Source organism: Lactuca virosa, chromosome 8 (genome assembly GCF_052849685.1).
Source record: "Lactuca virosa cultivar CGN04683 chromosome 8, Lactuca_virosa_CGN04683_v6, whole genome shotgun sequence".
Classification (NCBI taxonomy): Eukaryota; Viridiplantae; Streptophyta; class Magnoliopsida; order Asterales; family Asteraceae; genus Lactuca; species Lactuca virosa.
The window spans coordinates 181750297-181769891 of record NC_136433.1 but is presented as its reverse complement, the minus strand read 5'-3'; positions in this window follow the sequence as shown (position 1 = coordinate 181769891).

Sequence of the window (19595 nt, the reverse complement as noted above, 5' to 3'; positions counted from 1 at the left end):
TTTGCATATATTACTCAAAAAAAGAGTTCATAAAACATTTAAAACCCTATTTATTCCATGTATCCTAAGAATAAAATCCAAATATACTCACCTATGAAAGTTAGCAATATTAACTTCAAGTTTGTCCCACCTAAATAAAAAAAAGGGAAATAAAGTGGTCCCCTTATATATAACATTCCGGACCTGGATTCCAAAATAGGTAAATGGGTAAAACAGTGTGATCCAGTAACATGGTCCCCCTATATATAACATGTCCGACCCCTTGTTTCGAACTTACTGTTTCAGACCTCATTTCAGACTTTATACCCCTTTGTATCGGACTACATCAATTTCAAAATATGTTTTCTTTTAGCAGTGAAGAGATTTAATTTTTTGGGTATGTGTCGATTTTTTGTATGATTATATGTTATTATTTGTGATTATATGTTAAAAATAAGAAATTTTCATTTTTTATGAATTCATTACTTTCATTTTCCTTCGAATTTTAGTTATTTTTAAGCTTTTGTATGAGTGTATATATATATATATATATATATATATATATATATATATATATGTATATGTGTATATGTGTATACTAGGACAAATTAAATAATAAAAAAATTGCCTTGGAATATGTCCGGAATAAGTCCAGAATACGCTAAACTAGTCTGAAATGCGATGAACATCTCAAGAATATGTAGAACATAGCAGGAATGTCTAGAACTGTTCCGAAATATAGTTCGGAATGGTGTCCTTATTCCATAATGATGTCTAGAACACAATCATTATACGTTGGAATGGTGTCTGCAACACTTTCACTGGACTAATTTGGATTCCTTTCATTGTAGCACGACAGAACATATAAAAAGGTTGTTACTACAACCTGCAAACCTGAACTCAACAGGGAAAGCATTACCCATTTACACACGCCCGGATGTGCGGTCATGTTTAGGGCTTCCTGTTTTGATGCATATGTTAACATTTCGATGGGTGTAGAATGTCACCTGTATCTATGCCATTACTTTATGTGCAAGGAGGTTTCTACTTATCCTCGGTCTAAGATAGAGGAGCTTTTATTCTCGATAGGCGACTACCGGGTTGGCTTTGACAGGCGAGCTTTCTGTCTTATTACCAGGCTTCCGTTCAAGGAGTATTTTTCGGCTACTTCATCTTCGATACAGTTCAGACAACGTGTCTTTCCATTTTTTTTGGGTTTAGAGTCAGTGAAAGTTGTTGGCGTTATACAAGTGTTCAATACTCATTACTTTCAGAGAAGAGGGGTCATTTTTAAGTTGGGGACAGTCTTGTATATGATAACTTCGTGTCGAGATTAGAAGAGGTGGGGTAGAAGAGTAGAGAAACATAGGGTGATGGGGTAGGTGGTTGACGATGATGAATGAGTCGAAGATAAGGGAGTGGGATAGTAAACGATGGGGATTAGGGAGGCAGAGGTTTAACGCTCTTATCCAATTCTTTCAGTTTACATATTTAGTCTGTATATTTTATTAATTATAACACAAAGTATAAAATAAAGGATATTTAGTCATCTTGGTTGGATATAATATTAATTATTAACAACGAAAAAGATTATATTCCCTTACATACCTCGAACATGTTCAAACTTAACGGAAAAAAATTAACGATGTTAGCCATTAGGAAGATCTATTAAAACTTTTCAAATTACAGGGACCATCCTTGTTATTAAAAAATAGCTTCCATAATACTTGATATTTTTGAAATTTATGAATATTTATCTTCTATTAATAATTAGACAAAATTTCACAAATGGTCCTTTTGTTTTCTATTTTTCCATGAAATATTCCTTATGAAAATTTTTTTGCATGGATGGTCCTTTTGGAGAAAACCTTGCATGCAAATAGTCCTTATCACTAACTTTGTTAACAGATTATGTTGAGTGTTTGTGAAATGAAAAAAATACCCTTTCTTTTTTACATACAAATAGTCCTTATGACTCTCTCTCTCTCTCTCATACATACACACCTACTTGTCTTTCCCACCCACCTCCAAAAACATTAACAATCCACCTGAAAATTGTAACACCTATTTTCCATAATGGACCAGTCCAGGGCAATAAGCAGTCCAAAGCATGGTTTTTAGAGAAAACTGAATGTCACGACGTGAGCATAGGGTGGTCACGACGTGACGCGTTAAATGGGAAGCACATATCCGGAGGCATGTCATGACGTGACATGAGTATAGTCACGTCCTAAGGATAGTTGCATCCCAAGCCCATGATCTGTTAGGGGTTCCTTCGTATTTAAACCCCATTAATTCATTATCATCCTCCATCACTCTCAAACCTCAGAATCCCTAACCCTAACCCCCATTGGTGGTTCTTGCCTCATTTTGGTGGTTTTAACGCTCTTTGAAAGAAGCAAAAAGAAATTTGGTGTAAAGATCAAGCAAGCAACAACTTCTCATCTTAGATATCATATTCTAGACCATTTGTAAGGATTCAAGCGTCCACCTTTATGGTTTGTTCTCTTATATCTAAGCTGTTTTAGTCCTTTTTGGTTCTAGAATTTTGTTGAGTGAATGGAAGGAATAAAATTGGCAATTTTATGATCCTCCAGACTCCCCAGAGCATCATATCTTATGGATCTAAGAATTTGGTGTAGATTGTGAACCTTACATGAGTTTTAGGTCATTTCTATCCTTTTTACCTAGGTTGGGTAGAGGACATGCATGGGGCATGCATGTCCATAAAGTTGTCATTTTTATGAACCTTTGGAGTCTCTTAAAGCTTTTTGGGAAGTTAGAGTTGAAGACTTATTGGATTAAGGACTCAAAACATTAAGATGTTGCTTTAGACTGTGGTCACGATGTGACATAGAGAATGTCACGACGTGACGGTGGAGAGTCCCTCAATTATTTTCTCCTGATTAGTTCATGACGTGACCAAGAAAGGTTCACGTCGTGATGTCTACTATTTGAGTTGTTCGTGGACAAGTTGGATTAGTTGGTGCATGACCGAGTTTGGAATCGGGATGAGTACATTCTCATGATGTGACTAAGGACTGGTTATGACGTGAGGGTCAACTGTTGGTAATATTGACTGGTGACTTTTGACTTTTTAACCACTTTGACTTTTGGTCAAACTTGAAGGAATTAGGTTATTGATTAAGTTCCTTTTGTGTTTTGGTGTCAGTCAGCGCATGGGAGTAATCAGTTTAGAAAGTAAGTGTTGTGATATGTCGGAGATGGTTGAACAGAGATCAAGGGTGAAAGTCGTGTTGATTCCTACTCCTGATATCACAGTACAAAAGAGATCGTTAGTCGACGTCCGAGAGGGATTCCCAGGACGAAGCTCCGACGATTAAGTTAGAATGGATTCTGAGAGAAGTAAGTGTGAATGTTAGGGAATAGAGTTTCCGTCCCTTCCTCATGAAGAAGAAGGGTCCTTTTATACCTGGTTGTGAGGCGTATGTCCCCTAACTGATTCTGTTGAGCCTTCCCTCGTGAGACGTGACGTGGCAGATCCGTATTGAAGGATCCTTCATCACGTCTTTTTACCTCGTTGCCTCATTGGCTAGAGGAGAATCCTTGATATTGTGATGATCGTGGCTGTCGTCAGACGGGCAAGTGGGACTCTATGATTGGTCCCACGTTTTCCGGGGTATTTCTCCTGGGAAAAGAAAGCAGGGCGAAGCTCTGCGCCTTAACCGCCATACCAGTGACTCCGTGTTGGAAAAGGCCCGGCCTTGGCCCCAGACTGGATATGACCAGGTTCTAGCTAGGCCAAGTTTGGCATTAGTTTGACTTCTCTTTTTTGACGTTCCTCCTGAGGTATATGTTAACAAGTCCCTTAGGCTTGTAGGTGTATGCGTTGGCTTGATAGCGTCGTCATTCGAGCCTATATTACAACATGTGTATGTCTGAGATTTTCTCTAGCATTTGACAGACTTTAGACAGTGACGTCAATGTGTGTCAGATCCATCGCGAGACGGTTCGTGACGCCAGTTTTGCCTTTAAATTCCCCCTTTTCCCAAGACCTTTCATCTTTACCTCCTTTCCTTTCTTTCGTTGTATTGACTCAGGCATTTTGCGAATTTTTCTTTTCTGCCATTCATCCGTTCTTGACGATGGACCATTAAGGCAGAGTCCTTACCGTAGAGGAATTCTGACTTCTGCAATATCAATTCGGTTTCTTACCGGAGCATGGTGTGATGATTTCGACGAAGGATTCATCAATCTATGATTGTCCTCGTGGGAAAGTGGGAGTTCTGATTCCTCTATTCGAAGCGGGGTTGTGTCTACCGACATCTGTCTCTTTCGATATGATCGTGCATCACTATGGCTTTTCCGTTGACGAGTTAACCCCAAGTGCTGTCAATAAGATCGTAGGTTTTGAACTGATCTGTCGATATCTGGGTTGTATACCCACTTTTTGGGCTTTCAGTTACTTTTTCTGTTCAACTACGAAATCCGGCGTCCACACGCTAGCGAAAATGCGGGGCATTCGTCAGTTGATCTCTGAACAGGATACTCCGAAGAAAAATTGGCAGAGGAAATGACTCTAGGTTAACCGAAACCTCATGGGGCATGGGTTTCGTAAAACACGAGACTTTCCGACCACCTCCCCAAGCTGTTCGGGAATAACCTAACTCTTGGCAAACGGCTGGGAAACATTACTGTCATTGGGGAGAACTGGGAAGACTTCATTCTTGTCGCAGTCGGTTTAAGTGCCGCCTGAAAGAGAATGAGAACAGGGTATCTTATTCGTCGTGAGATGCGGTATTCATGCATCTCCTTCTCCCACCCCCCCCCTTGAAAGAGAATGAGAACAGGGTATCTTATTGGCTTGTGAGTTCTTATACTTGGTGTTTGTGTTCACAGGTGCTGAAGCTGAGATTTCCTTGGAGATGGCCCTGCGTGGTCACTATCAGGGTAAGCTTTGCCATGGGGAGGTTGATCTTGTGGAGGCTCTTCCCCCTCCCGTATCTGAAAAACGTATGCGGGAGCTCGCTGGGTTGCTTTCAGCAGAAGGGGGAAATGCTGGTTCTAGCGGACCCGCCTCTCCTTCCTTGCCGGTTGTTGGGGTCGTTCCCCTAGTTTGTTTTCCGACTTCTGCTTCTCCCGATTTGCCTGTGGGGGTGCAAGCAGGAAAGGGTACTACCCCTGTTCGGAAAAACAAAGTTTGCGTGTGATGTTATCGTCGGACAAAGAGACTGAGTCCGATGACGCAGGCCTCCATTCTCGTACGATGCACAACACGATGTCGGTGCCCAAGCTTCTTGGTGGTATTGGGGATGCTATTGGTGATAAATTTGTTGTGCCTGGGAAGAAAGGGATAGTGGTGATACCTAGATTTTCAGAGGCATCACCTTCGCCGTTTACTGGCTCGCTCTCAGTGGATTCTGGTTCCAGCTCCGTGCTCGGGGGTGCACTGGGCGTGCCAAGGGTTCTTCCCTATCGGATAAGCCTTCTATGGTTGACGGAATGAGAACTGCGTATCACCCCTTGTCTTTCAAGGCTTATGCTCCAGGCTGGGCGATTACTAAGGATTCCTTACTGTCGGAAGATATCGCCGCCCAGGAGTGGAGCAGTTGTGCTCATCCGCTAGCCACAATGAAGTTCCTTGCGGACCAATCTGGCGCTCGTATGGCCGGTGACCTTCGATATGCTGCTGCTCAGGCTTCTGCCCTTATGGTTGCTGCTGTTGACCGAGTTTGCCGCTCTGGCATAAATAAAGCACAGTTAAAAACTTTGCAAGATGTCGTTGCAGGCTTCAGGGAGGAACTCTGTGATTCAGAGGCAGAGCGTCGAGTACTGTCCGAGCAAAATTGCATCGTGGCCTGCGAGAAGGCCACTTTTGAAGATCATGTGGCTACCTTGGAAGGCCAAACGAAGCGACTCGAAAGTGAAGTGAGTTCTTTTACTCGGGAGAAGGGTGTGCTGGCGAGTGAGTTGGCCAGATGCCAACGTCAACTGGCCCGTGCCCAGGTTGATGGTGTTGTTGCCCGAGGCAGTTTGCAATGGATGTTGGAAAAGGGGGTGGTTCGCGTAATTGATAAGGTTATCGAGAGCATGGAATTTGCCAGCGGGATCCAAGTCGTTCGAAAGGCGTGTGAAGCCCTTGGGCTTGAAAAGGGGAAACAGTTAGGTGGTTGTTCCACAATTTCTGGTGAACCTGAAGCCCCGGATCCTGTCCGTGTCGCGAGAAGAGCCGAAGAGGTGGATATTGCTTTTTTGTCCCTTGCTGAGACGGATTTTGTGGGCCACTTTCGTCTGGGGGAGCTGGATTATGACAGCTTCCGCCAGTTTTGTCGTAGGCCGGGTCCGAGAAGCTCTTCCTCGGACTCTGGGGACTGGCTTTTGTTTGTCCCTTCTGTTCATTCTGTAATGTATTTGTATTCCCTTGTACTATATGTGTAGTGAAAGACACTAGTTGTTAATGACCAGGAACTGTGTATCTTGCTTTGTACTTGGTATGGAAATGCTCTTTTTTCTTTTTATACATTTTGAATTGACCTGCGGCATCTAGGGTTATTCGACATTTTTATTGTAATTATTTTTTGCACACTCCCTTGTTCTAAGGTTCGCATTGATCGGTTAATGTGTGTTTCAGACGTCGTATAACCGCTACTATTGAGCTATATTTCACTGACTTGTATGTTTAATCAGGCTTTTTATGTTAAGCCGCGAAATGTTAGTCGATGCTCTTGACTATACTATGTGGTTTAGCTACCTGTATGTTGGCCGAGATCGTCACCTCAAATCCTTTTACTATCTAATTTTTAGGGGAAAGGTTTTGAATCTTTTTAGAACCCCTTTCGTTATGCCATTAATTTAAGTTTTATACATTCTCAGCTCTGTGATGTTATTGAAAAATTGTAGGTAAAGATTATGATTCTTTAAGACCTACGGTTGCATCCTTGCATAGATTTTGCTCAACTAGAGTATGTGATCGGCCGTTGTTGCTACTTGGAAAATATGCACAACCCCTTTACTTTGTGTTTTTGCAATTGGTTAAAAAGAATTCTGGAAAGCTCTTTCAAAATGAAATTTATATTAACTTCTTAAAAAAGAAAGACATGAAACAATAGACTCTGAATGTCTAAGTATCAGGGCGCATGCCTGGTCTTCGCATCGGCACCTGGAGTATGGTTATCCTGTGCAGAGTTTGACCATACTCCTTTTTCTCAGCCTCCGCTTTATTTTTGGTCGAGTGCTCTACTATGACTACCTCATCGTGGTTGTGCGTCTTTTCCTTATCTCCTTCAAGTGATTCTGGATAGGTTGGGGTTCCCTCTTGTTTCCACTACCATGTTTCGGTGTGGACAAGATGAATTTCGACCTTCATGCTCTTCAGGAGCTCTCACTTTCCCTTCTTTTTGGCCCAGCGCGTGTTGCGAATTTGGGAAGCGCCTCCTTTTGGCCGATTGAGAATACCACCCACGCTTTTCTATGCGCCTATCAATCTTGCTTTTCACAAGGTTGCTTTTCACTCCATTTGTCATCCCTGGCGCTTATCTCCTTTATCCCAATGGGGTTTGGTTCATCTTTGACACTAGCGGAGGTCCGGTTCGAGTCCCAAATTGCTCTTTGTCCGGGCATGGCTTGGCCATCGACTGTGGGCCAGGCTAGTGCCCTTGCCCTAGAGTAGGCATTCCCTTGCTTCACGATTATCGCTCCGTGATTTGGTTGGGCCATCTTTGGGTCAACACTTGTTTCTTTCCATGGAAGAGATGTTGTGAGCCATCTGAACACGTCTCTTTGCCTTTTCCTAGACTCGTGGACCAACATTTGTACCGTTGTTGACCTCCGATGTGTATTTTCCACCTTCTGGCGATTTTCGCTTCGACACGATTTGGTTTCTTACTTTGTCTCTTGTCGGGCACTGTGCTGATTATTTGGTCTGGTTGCTACGATCGTCGTCGACCCGTCACTTGTGATAAATTTGAGAATACCATGGAGAGTGGACTGAATCGCTTGTAGCTGAAAGAGTGTAGGCCGGCCGAGTAGGATATTGTGTCCGGCTGGACAATCAACTACTGAGAACTCAAGTACAGTTGTTATCTGTTTTGTCCCTTCATGACTAACTAATGTGAACGGGAGCAGGATTGTTCCTGCTGGCCAAATGCCATGAGCAGTGAACCCAACTAGCGGGCCCTGGTGTGATGGCTGGAGGTGTTTTTTTCCATTCGATTGGTAACCGTCGGAGGCAATGCTCATAAATCACATTGACCTTACTTCTGTTATCAATGTATACATGCTTAACATAGTTTTGGCTATGAAACCGATGATGTGCAATGGGTCGTTCGGATCCCAATGTTCTGGCCTGGGATCACTAATTGAAAAGGCTATGTTAAGTATGTTTTGATGGTATACCGTCGCGCTTATGTGTTAGCTCTAGCGATTGCTGCATGGGCAGGGCCCGATGATGGTAAGTATCTCTGTCCTCCTTTGGTGGTCCTTTCTGCCATCCTTTTTATTTTTAGGCTGGTGTTTATCCTCATCAAATTTTGCTCTGAGCTCTTTTGCCATGTCAACTATGTTTCCAACTAGCTTTTTCTCGTCTATCTCCCTTTTCAATACCATGCATTCGGTGGTATCATGAGTTTTGCTCTTGTGATATTCACATAACTTGGTCTTGTCCTTGCTCCCCTTTGAAGGAGTTTTATTAATTGCATGGACATCTGGATGATTGTTCCTGTTGTCATCTTTGTTGAACGGTCTGTACCTCCTCTTCATGTGTCTGGAGTGGCGATTGTGCTTTTGTTGGTTGTCGTCTTGCCTCTCCTGTCGGGCTGAGCTCGACCGGGACGCCGCTTCCTCCCGTTTGATGTATATGTTGGATACAGCTTTGAGATTGACCTCCTTTCGTTCTTCCCCTTCGATTTGTATCAGGTATTTTTCCATATGAAACTTGAGCTCGTCCCTAGATCTGGGGACTGTCCCTTGCATCTTCTTGGCTAGAGGTCCAGAAAACAAACCTTGGGCGAAGGCGCTCGTCACCAGGAACTATTCATGTCCTGGGACATTCAAGGTAGCTAGTGCGAATCGATCGTAATAGTCGCGAATCGAATCTACTTCTTTTTGTTTACACACCATCATAGAGTTGGCGTCCCCTTTTCCTTTCCTCAACTGCATGAAGTTGTTAAGGAAAAGGTATTTCAGCTGCTCAAAACTCGAGATACTGCCTGGCCTCAGAGACTTGAACCACTTGACTGTGTTTCCCTTTAGGGTGCAAGGGAAATAGGTGAAGGTGAAGCAACGATCCATCTTAAGAGATGTCATCGTCCACTCGTAGTTGTCAATGTGGTCATCTGGGTCTGTAGTACCGTCGTACTTTGGCATGTTCGGTATCATCGCAGTATGCGGAATCTCGTATTGTAGCAGCTCATGACTGAAATTGGAGCTTGCACTTCGCATGGGGTTATCCATGTACGAGTACGACATACAGCCATAGGACATATGTTGTTGCGTCTGGTAAGGGCTCGTGTACATCTGGTTGTGCATCGCCGCCGGCGAGATTTACGGTTGGTATTGTTGTATGTTTGGTTGCAATCCAAATTACTGGAATGTGTACTGCCTTGCCGGGTGAACTATGAATGGGTTTGCTCCTATGTACTGTTGCGTAGACGGATTGAATGGCTAAGCGGCCGCCATGAAGGGGTTGAATTCAGGTGTTACTGAGAATTGAACGCCTGGTCCATAAGAGCTGGATCCCTGATTGATTGAGGTCTGCACACCTGTGACTTGCGGCTGAGACACTTCTGGGATTGAACCTCGGGCCTGTTGTGCGAACGGGTTGAAGATTGGTGGTTGTTGTACGAATAGCGGCATGTGAGGCAAGCCTGCCATGGTGGCGTGTATGTAGATCATCGGTGAATATTGTGACTGCGGTTGAATATTGTGAGGGATCCAGGTTCGGATACCCGAAGTGTATGGAAACGATCATTGCTAAATAACAGGTATATCTGTTTGTTGTGTTGCAATAATCTATGGAGTTGTTGTTACGATTGGTGCTTGTGGAGGTGGGTTAGCTGTTGGGAGCCATATACTGGCTATATAGGCTGTCGCCGTTTCAGCTGCAGAGTTGGATGGTGTTTGTTAAACTGGCGTGCGATTTGAAGCGTGTTCTTCCTGGGTGGGAACTTGCCCTCCATATAACGGCTACATTGGACGTACTGGGCTTGTTTCTAGTACTGTTGATTTCGCTGGGATCTCGCCTGCCATCATTGCTCTTTGGGTTTGCTTCGTGGATGTATCGTTCTAGAGATACGTCCGGATGGAGCCAAATGTTATGATATGTTGGAGATGGTTGAACAGAGATCAAGGGTAAAAGTTGTGCTGATTCCTTCTCCTGATATCACAATACAAAATAGAAAGATAATCGTTAGTCGACGTCCGGGAGGGATTCCCAGGATGAAGCTCCGACGATCAAGTTAGAATGTATTCTGAGAGAAGTAAGTGTGAATCTTAGGGAAAAGAGTTTTCTTCTCTTCCTCATGAAGAAGAAAGGTCCTTTTATAACTGGTTGTGAGGCGTGTGCCCCCTACCTGATTCTGTTGAGCCTTCCCTCGTGAGACGTGACGTGGCGGATCCGTATTGAAGGATCCTTCATCACGTCTTTTTGCCTCGTTGCCTTATTGGCTAGAGGAGAATATTTGATATTGTGATGATCGTGGCAGTCGTCAGATGGGAAAGTGGGACTCTCTGATTGGTCCCACGTTTGCTGGAGTATTTCTCTTGCGAGAAGAAAGCATGATGCAGCTCTGCGCCTTAACCACCATACCCGTGACTCCGCGTTGGCGAAGGCCCAGCCTTGGCCCCAGACTGGATTTGACCAGGTTCTAGCCAGGCCATGTTTGGCGTTAGTTTGACTTCTATTTTTTGACATTCCCCCTGAGGGATACGTTAACAGTAAGCATGCCACAATGTTTCTTGGGTCTCCAATTCAGGTGAGTTTCCTCATTATACTACCTGTTGCAGTATATATCCTTGTATGTTACGATATAAGAGTAGTGGTATGCTAGTTAGAGTTCCAATAGGCTAGTTATCATCTAGTAGAGTGCCCTAGGGGTTGTATGTAGTCACGTAGGATAGTTTGAGAACTCTTGATCTAGGCTTTCTTGCATGTTCCTTGTTTGGTTGTGGCTCTAGAGTAGGATCATCTATTCGGATGCCTATCTCACCTCTGCTTACATATAACTATGCATTCCTAGGAGATTTTACGGTAGTCACGTGGGGTAGTGAGTTGTTAGACAATTAGATTCGTGTAGATAGTTGCATGTGCTTATGTGTTTTGTTGATTGCTTGTTTGATTATATATGTCGACATATTGTGATGGGTCAAGTTGAGGAGGTCCTACTTCGTATTGTAGTCCAATATACCAGGTGCAGGCCGAATTTAATCCGTAGGGACGGGAGGGGAACCAATCATGGAATAGAGGCTCGTGTGAGCGGTTGGGTTGAGGCGGTAGGCCAACAAACCTAGAAGCGGTCCAGCTTTATGCTATAGGCTCGGGGGCGGTTCAGTCTTTGTGACTGTGGGCCCAATCTGCATGCATTGTATGTGTATTATGGTGTGTGGTATTTTGTGGGAACTCACTAAGTTTGGGCTTACAATTATGGATTACATGTTTTTCAGGTACCAGTGATGATCGTAGGAAGGCGAAGGCGTGACTGTACACATTCATCAGCAGCAGTGGAGATACCGTGTTTACTATTTGATTTTAAACAATGAAATTTGAAACAAATGGTTTTCTTAACCTGGATTGTATTTATGATAAGTTTTACTTTAATTAAAAAGGAAAAGTTTTGTGAAAATGGGACGTTAGAAGTTAGTATCAAAGTCCTAGTTTGAGGGCTTTGGAGGAACACTTGAGTGAATCTAAACTCAAACTAGGATCCAAGAATTTTCACAAAACGTTTTTGAAAAAGAAATTTTTAACAAAATGGTTTGGTTAGGGACATGGGCTCGATATCTTGTCATGTTCTTGTTTAATTGTTGGCTTGGGATCGGGAACATGGACCTCTGACTTAACCTTGGTTTTACAAGAAGATGTGATGTGTACAGTCAGTCGGAGCCCAAACAGGAAAGTGATTCCCAAAATACCCATACTTGTTATATATGTTGAATTTGAAATTGTTGGTATATGAATTACTTGAAATGCATGCCTATGGATAGGCTAAGGATTCTTTTAGGAACTGTATGATAGCATTGCCTAATTTCTGTGATGGTTTATGGTCTAGGGAATTGCTTGTTATATGCTATTTGATTATGTGAATTGCTAAGTGTATGTTGTATAGTTGTATATGGTTAGGATTGCATAGCCTTAGAATGATTGACTTAACATTATTTCATGTTCCTTATCTGGTTGTGGGCTTAGGGTAGAGTCATTTATTCGACAGCCTATCTAATCATGTACTATATACAACTGGCATGCACAAGGCAACCAGCATTGTAGAAGCATGATTTTGGACAGTCCTAGGAGGAGTACCTAGGAAGTTAGTTGCGACTCTTAGGAGCTTATGGATGTTAGTACACCTAGGGGTGGTCTAATGCAGTGACTTAGGACCTTGAGATAAATTGTGGGTCAACTACGGATAGGTATGGAAGGTAGTATGCACGATCATTGCTTCCGAAGTGGCCTTGGAGATCAAGGAGGAAATTTCGGAGTTGTTTGGGTCGGTTAAGACTGTGTTGATTGACGAGTTTGACATGCGTTATCCCGCCATCGCACGGACTTCCATTAGCGTAGCTACTACAACTGTATCCGTTACAGGACTTCAGGGAGGTGGAGCGATGCAGTACCGGGAGTTCAGTAATATGAAACCTTTGGAGTTCAAAGGCGACAAGGACCTAATTATTGCTACGATATTGATATCTGATGTGGAGGGATATTTCTACACATGTCTGTGTCCTAAGGACCAGAAGGTGAAATTTATGATGAATCTTCTTCGCTAGAGTGCGAAGGATTGGTGGGAGTTTGTGACCCAGAGCCTTTCGCATGATGAGCGAGTTGTAGTTACCTAGGAGCAGATTCTGGAGTTGTTCTGTGTGGAGCATGTTCCACTTGTGGAGCAAGAGTGACTGACACAAGAGTACCCGTCGCTAAAACAGACGACTGATTCAATGACGGATATCACCAAGATGTTTACAGAGAGAACCCTCTTCTGTGCAGGGTATGCCGCTTTAGAGTAGGTGAAGATGTCGCGATATTTGAGTATGCTCAAGAAGGAGATTCGAGAGTTTGTATCGACTCAGCCAGGAGGAGGGAGATTTGAGTTGGAGATCTAGAAGAATGAGGAGAGGATAGCTTCAGTGCAGTTTCAGCCAGTGGCCATGTTGTTAAAGTCTGTCGACTTGATTTCAGGATCAGTTAAGAGGAGGAAATCTGGGTGTGGTAAGTGTGGGAAGTTTCGTGATGGAAGGTGTCAATATTTTTCATGTCGCATGTGTGGAAAGGAGGGACATTTCAGAAAGGATTGCAGGCAGAGCATGCATATTTGTTTCCATTGCGGTTTCGACGGCCACATCAGAGCTCATTCCCCCTTCTCAAATTCAGTGAAATGTAGGTTCCTACACCTTTAGCATGGCAGATGTCAGATGGACGCCAAGGGAGGGTTAAGCTGTCTAGGGCAGAGGAAAGATCCTACCAGTTTGTTGTATAGGATCTAGGTGTAGTGACCATGTCGGCTTCGGGTATGTTTTCCATTTATTTTATTTAGGTCTTGCATTTATGAATTAAGTTTTTCTTTTAGAAGTCTCCTTCTGGAAGGAGTTGTCCTATGTACGTATTTGTGTTGGTAATGTTTCGAGGTTCTGTAACATCCCCTTTTTCGGTATATTAAAATTTTTGTATTATTATTATTATTATTATTATTATTATTATTATATAATTCAGTTATTTTATTTAAAATGAAAGGGATGATTAAATAAATAAGATTAGATAATAACAATAACAATAACAATAATAATAATAATAATAATAATAATAATAATAATAATAATAAGTTAAGGGACTAATTAGGGAAACTTTTGGAACTTAACTTGTCATAACATTGGACTTAAGGACTAACTAAATTACTAGAGTAAAATTTGAATGGTTAGTTTTGCCATTTGCTAAAAGTTGCATGTAAAATCCTTAACATCTTAAACACTTATAGGTTTTTAGGACTAACTTCAAATCTTTGCAGCTCAAGGTCCCCTCCCTTTGGAGCCTTGTTATCCTTTAAATGCCAGCCCTAACCCTAATGTGGAGGAGGTGTCGTTTTTTTTATGGGTAGCTATGAATAGAGAATGAGAAAGAAAGAGTGGAGTATGGAAAGAAAAGGTTAGTGAGAGGAAGAGTTTAGACGAAAGTAAGAAGCACCATCATCAAGGGAGAAGATCAATTAAACGGGGGTGGAATAAGATAGAAGCATTCGTAAAACCCTTCTTCTTTCAACTCTTTTTGGTTTGGTTTTGAGCTTGGCCGAAAACAACCATGGCCTTGGTCATGGCTGCCATTCACGACCACCACCAGCCTCCATCCTACGATGGCCATGGGTGGTGGATTTAGGGACTACAGGCATAGGGTTTGTTGAATAAACCAAACCCTAATTCGTTGGGTTTACTTATAACGCATTTTACTTTGTATGGCTTTTTAAAAGCAATGAACTTTAACCTAGGAGTTGAGACCCGTATTGGATTTTCTCTCAATAAGTTATCCTACTGTTAAAGACTTTATTTCCATAAAATAATCCACTTTGCATTTGATCATAATCGGTTAAGAAGCTAATTAACCCTAAAATAAACAAAGCTGGAAATATTGGAAATTTACTAATCTGACCCTGTATTGCAAAAGTCGTAGAAAAATCGTGAAACATCATTTTAAGTCGAGACAAGTGCTCAAAATTTCATATATCAGTCTACTACATTTTATTAGTTTTGACTAAAAATCATGAAGGAATCTAACTACGGTGAAAATGACCATTTACCCAGATTGGTCCGGAATGAGCTGTTATGCGAGGCAGTTTTGTAAAATTCTCCATAAATTGTAGAAAAATCATATGAAGACGTGTGAATAGTCCCTGGAAAGCTAGGGACCTGATCTATCTTAATCTAATACATTTTTTCAAAATATAAAGCTTAATTTGGGAAACATAGGTCCCGAACGCACCTTAATATTTATGTAGAAATCTGAAATTTAACCCAATTTCCTATATGCATAATTAGGGTAAATTAGTAGATAAACTTAACTTAAGTTGTTATTATTAGGAAGTGTGATGGTAAAACAGGTGTGAATGAGTCATGGGGTTCTTTGGAGGTTGTGTTCTTTTTGGAGGTAAGTTCCTCACTACACCGTGTTCTGTTATATCTTCTTTAAAGTAGCATGGGTGTGTTATGTATGTATTGTTTATACGGGTAGTACTAGGTTATGTAGAATCTAGTGGTTTGTCTCATGTATTGATGACTATGCATTATAAGACTTGGCGTATCCGAGTGGAGGATCGGGCATAGCCAATGTGTCCCAAAGGCTCAACGAACTAAGCTAAGGGGATCAGGCAAGGCCAATGTGTCCTAAGGGTATGGGGGATCAGACGTAGCCAATGTTTCCCAAACTCTTGACAAATTAAGCAACGAAGATCAGGCATGGCCAATGTGTCCCAATGGGTTTGGGAATGGGAGATCAGACTTATCCAATGTGTCCCAAGGGCTCGATTTACTGAGCAAGGGGGATCGAGCCTAGCCAATGTGTCCCAGTAGGAGTATGTCTGCTACTAATTCGTTCTTTGACATGTGTGTGTGGTTGTGTGTTGATACCGTTTGTATTTGTGTATACTGTATATGTGTGGAATTCACTAAGATTTATCCTTATCCCTTTTCCCTTTGGAAATACTGTTTCGGGTACACAGGATGGCAGGGTGTGACCGTACACACTCGCTCGAGGCGGGGTTTTTGGAATGGATATTGAAGTGGTTATGTTTTCATAAATTTTAGAATTTTAACAAATAATGTTTGTAAACTAAATTTCTCTTGGGGTTTGGTATTTCATTGTTTTGAATAAAATATATTAAATGGATGACTTATGTTATTTTTAAATAAGTTTAAATTTATTAGAAATTTTGGGATGTTACAGGTTCTCGGTGGGCGGCGTTTCTAGGGTGGCTTAGACTCAGAGATATCTTCTTGATTCGGTTATTCATTAGAGGAAAGTATAGGTAGTGCTTCTGTTAGTACTAGTTAGAATTTTAGCTTTGTGTCAACCGCATCTTAATGATTTGTATATTCCAAGTGGGGGAGAGTAGAGATTTGTAGCGGAAACAATTCATGCCAGTGTGCAGTTCTCAGCCAGATTACTCAAGTTCAAGACTCTCATGTAATTGTTCAATCTTCCGATTTCCGTGTTGGGTTCATTGCCAGTTGTTGAATTTCCTTTCGAATTGTCTTATTTGCGGTTGTGTTAGCAATTTGTAGGGTGTCTCTATGCTTTAGGTTTCTAAGGTGTCTTCGTGCTTTAGGTTTCTAGGGTGTTAGGAGCCCAGGTTAAGGGTTATGAGAAGGACTTTCTTGTCTGTTCTTGTTTGATTTGGATCTAGAAGTCCAAGTCATAGCCGAAAGGCCTGATAGGGTTAGTTAAGTCTTGCTGGTTTGATGTGTGCTTATGTTAGTGGTTAGCGAATCAGGGGTAAGCCCGAGTGCTGTTAGTGGTTAGCTGATCGGGGGTAAGCTCGAGTTTTGTTAGTAGTTAGAGGATCATGTGTAAGCCCAAGTGTTGTTAGTGGTTAGCGGATCAAGGGTAAGCCCATGTGTTGTTAGTTTTGGTAGATCAGGGGTAATCCTGAGTGTTGTCAATAGATAGCAGAGCTGCTTGATCCGAGTGAGTACATGGTCTAGTTTAGTATGCTATCGATTGGTTTTAGTTTAAGTTTTTTCGATGTATTTATATTCAGGGTTAAAAATGATGGCGGTCAGTCATGGGTTCTTTGTTCTATTTTTCTGTAGGCCGGCATGTGGTCAAGAATATCTCGGACCGATCAAATCTACGGATTTTTGGTCAGCATAGTTGATGTGAAGCTTTGTTTAGTCTCGTCTGCTAGGCTTTAGTTAGAATTTTTGTTGGTGCGTCGATATGTTAGGTTGTCGGCTATGGTATAGGTCATAGATTCTTTCTTCTCATAATTTGATAGGCGGCGCAAGGTCAGGAGGTCTTGGTCGGATCAGGTCTGTGAGTTTTGGTCAGCAAGGGTGACAAAGAGGATGGCTCTGTCTACCTGTAGGTGTGTATGACTTCAGGATCTGCATGTTATGGACAAAGGAGTGGGTTCTACTCGTCATGGTTTAGGGATGTCGTGTGAAGATGTTTTTGCCAGGTCGCATAGTCTCGCTAAAAATTAGTGTTGGCAAAATTGTTAGGAGATGGTCAACTGTTTTGGAGATGTTGCAATAGATGTGATTCAGACATTGGAGACTATGCTCCGATTGGATTATGAGCCTAGTTGGGATCATTGTTGGTGATGGACGCAGATGCTTTCATTCAAGTGATCTCAACACGTGTTGAAGGAGTCGGGTTTTGGAGGACCCACAAGGGGTTTGATAAGTGTTTGAGAGTGCAATCGAGAACTGATTTTGAGGAAGAAATCAAATTTAAGTGGGGGAGAATTATAACACCCGTTTTCTAGAATGGATCGGTATAGGGCATTTAGGAGTCAAAAACATGGTTTTTGGGGAAAACCTGGTGTCACGACGTGACCATAGGCTGGTCACGATGTAAAGAGTTAAATGGGGATTGCATATCTGGAGGCATGTCATGATGTAACATGAGTATGGTCACTTTGTGAGGAGAGCTGCATCCTAAGCCCATGATCTTTTAGGGGTTCCTTCGTATTTAAACCCCATTAACTCGAATTTAGGGTTCATTATCAACCTTCATCACTCTCAAACCTCAAAAAACCTAAACCTAATCCCCCTTGGAGGTTCTTGCCTCATTTCAGTGGTTTTGATGCTCTTTGAAGGAAGCAAAAATAGAGTTGGTGTAAAGATCAAGCAAGCAAAAACTTCTCATCTTGGATATCACATTTTGGACCATTTGTAAGGATTCAAGCTTCCACCTTTATGGTTTATTCTCTTATACCTAAGCTGTTTAATCCTTTTTGTTTCCTGGTTTTGATTTGAGTGAATGGATGGAATAAATTTGGCAACTTTATGATCCTCCAGAGTCCCTATAGCATCATATCTTAAGGATCTAAAGATTAGGTGTGGATTGTGAACCTTGCATGAGTTTTAGGTCATTCTAAGCCTTTTTACCTAGGTTGGGTAGAGGACATGCATGGGGCATGCATTTCCAAAATGTTGTCATTTTTATGAACCTTTAGAGTCCCTTAAAGCTTTCTGGAAAGTTGGAGTTGAAGACTTAATGGATTAAGGACTCAAAACATTAAGATGTTGCATCAAACAGTGGTCACAATGTGACATAGAAAATGTCATTACGTGACAGTAGATATGTGATAACTGCTAATTTTGGGTCAACCAAAGTCAAACAAAGTCAATCAAAGTCAAACAAAGTCAACGATTCAACCAAGTAAACACAACTAGCATTAAGATTTAAAGACAAAAGCTAGGTTTCCTAATGTACGACTTGCAATTATAATACAAAGTATATATATATCTCTCTCTAAACTCTCTCTATCTCAAATCTCTCCCAAATTCTCTCTATATCTCAAATCTATCCCAAATCTCTCATTATATCTCAAATCTCTCCCAAAATTCTCTCTATATCAAATCTCTACCAAATCTCTCTCTATATCTCATATCTCTCCCAAATCTCTCTATATATCTCAAATCTCTCCCAAATCTCTCTCTCTCTCTCTCTATATATATATATATATATATATATATATATATATATATATATATATATATATATATATATATATATATATCAAATCTCTCCCAAATCTCCCTTGATAACAAAAATAACACTTCTCAATCTGGAACACTTCTCACCCCGGAACACTTCTCACTCCGGAACCCTCTCAGTCCGGAACCCTCTCAGTTCAGAATACTCTCAGTACGGGACCCTCTCAGTACGGAACCCTCTCAGTCTGAAACCCTCTCACTTCAGAATTTTGACAGCTTTGGACTTTTCTTCATTTTTAAGAGTTCTGACGTCGGTATTTACATCAAACTCATATTTTTCACAACTTAGACCCACTAACCTCATATTTTATGCCCATATTGAAGCTTTATTATATATAAAACACATATTTGCATAAAATAATATCTAAGATTATAAATATATTATATTATCTTAATCATAAAACAATAGCACAAGTGGTTCTCCCATCTTTTCCCAAGACCCCTTTATGTCACTTCTCAAAATCCTATTGGTCATTCCTTGTCCCCCTTCATAACTTTTCCCATCCACTTGCTTTACTTCTCCCATATGAACCACAATGAGGAGATATTTCCTCATTTCCACCATCAACTACATTTCTCACTTTTCTCTCCAAGAAAGAACTCTCTGTCACACCCCCGAACCGGAACGGTGCAAACGTCCGGGGGCGGGTGACTTCATCTTGAAATATCATAACAATTGAATATAAATAAAACATAGCAACCATCATCATCATACATTCAACATAACAACATACATGGTT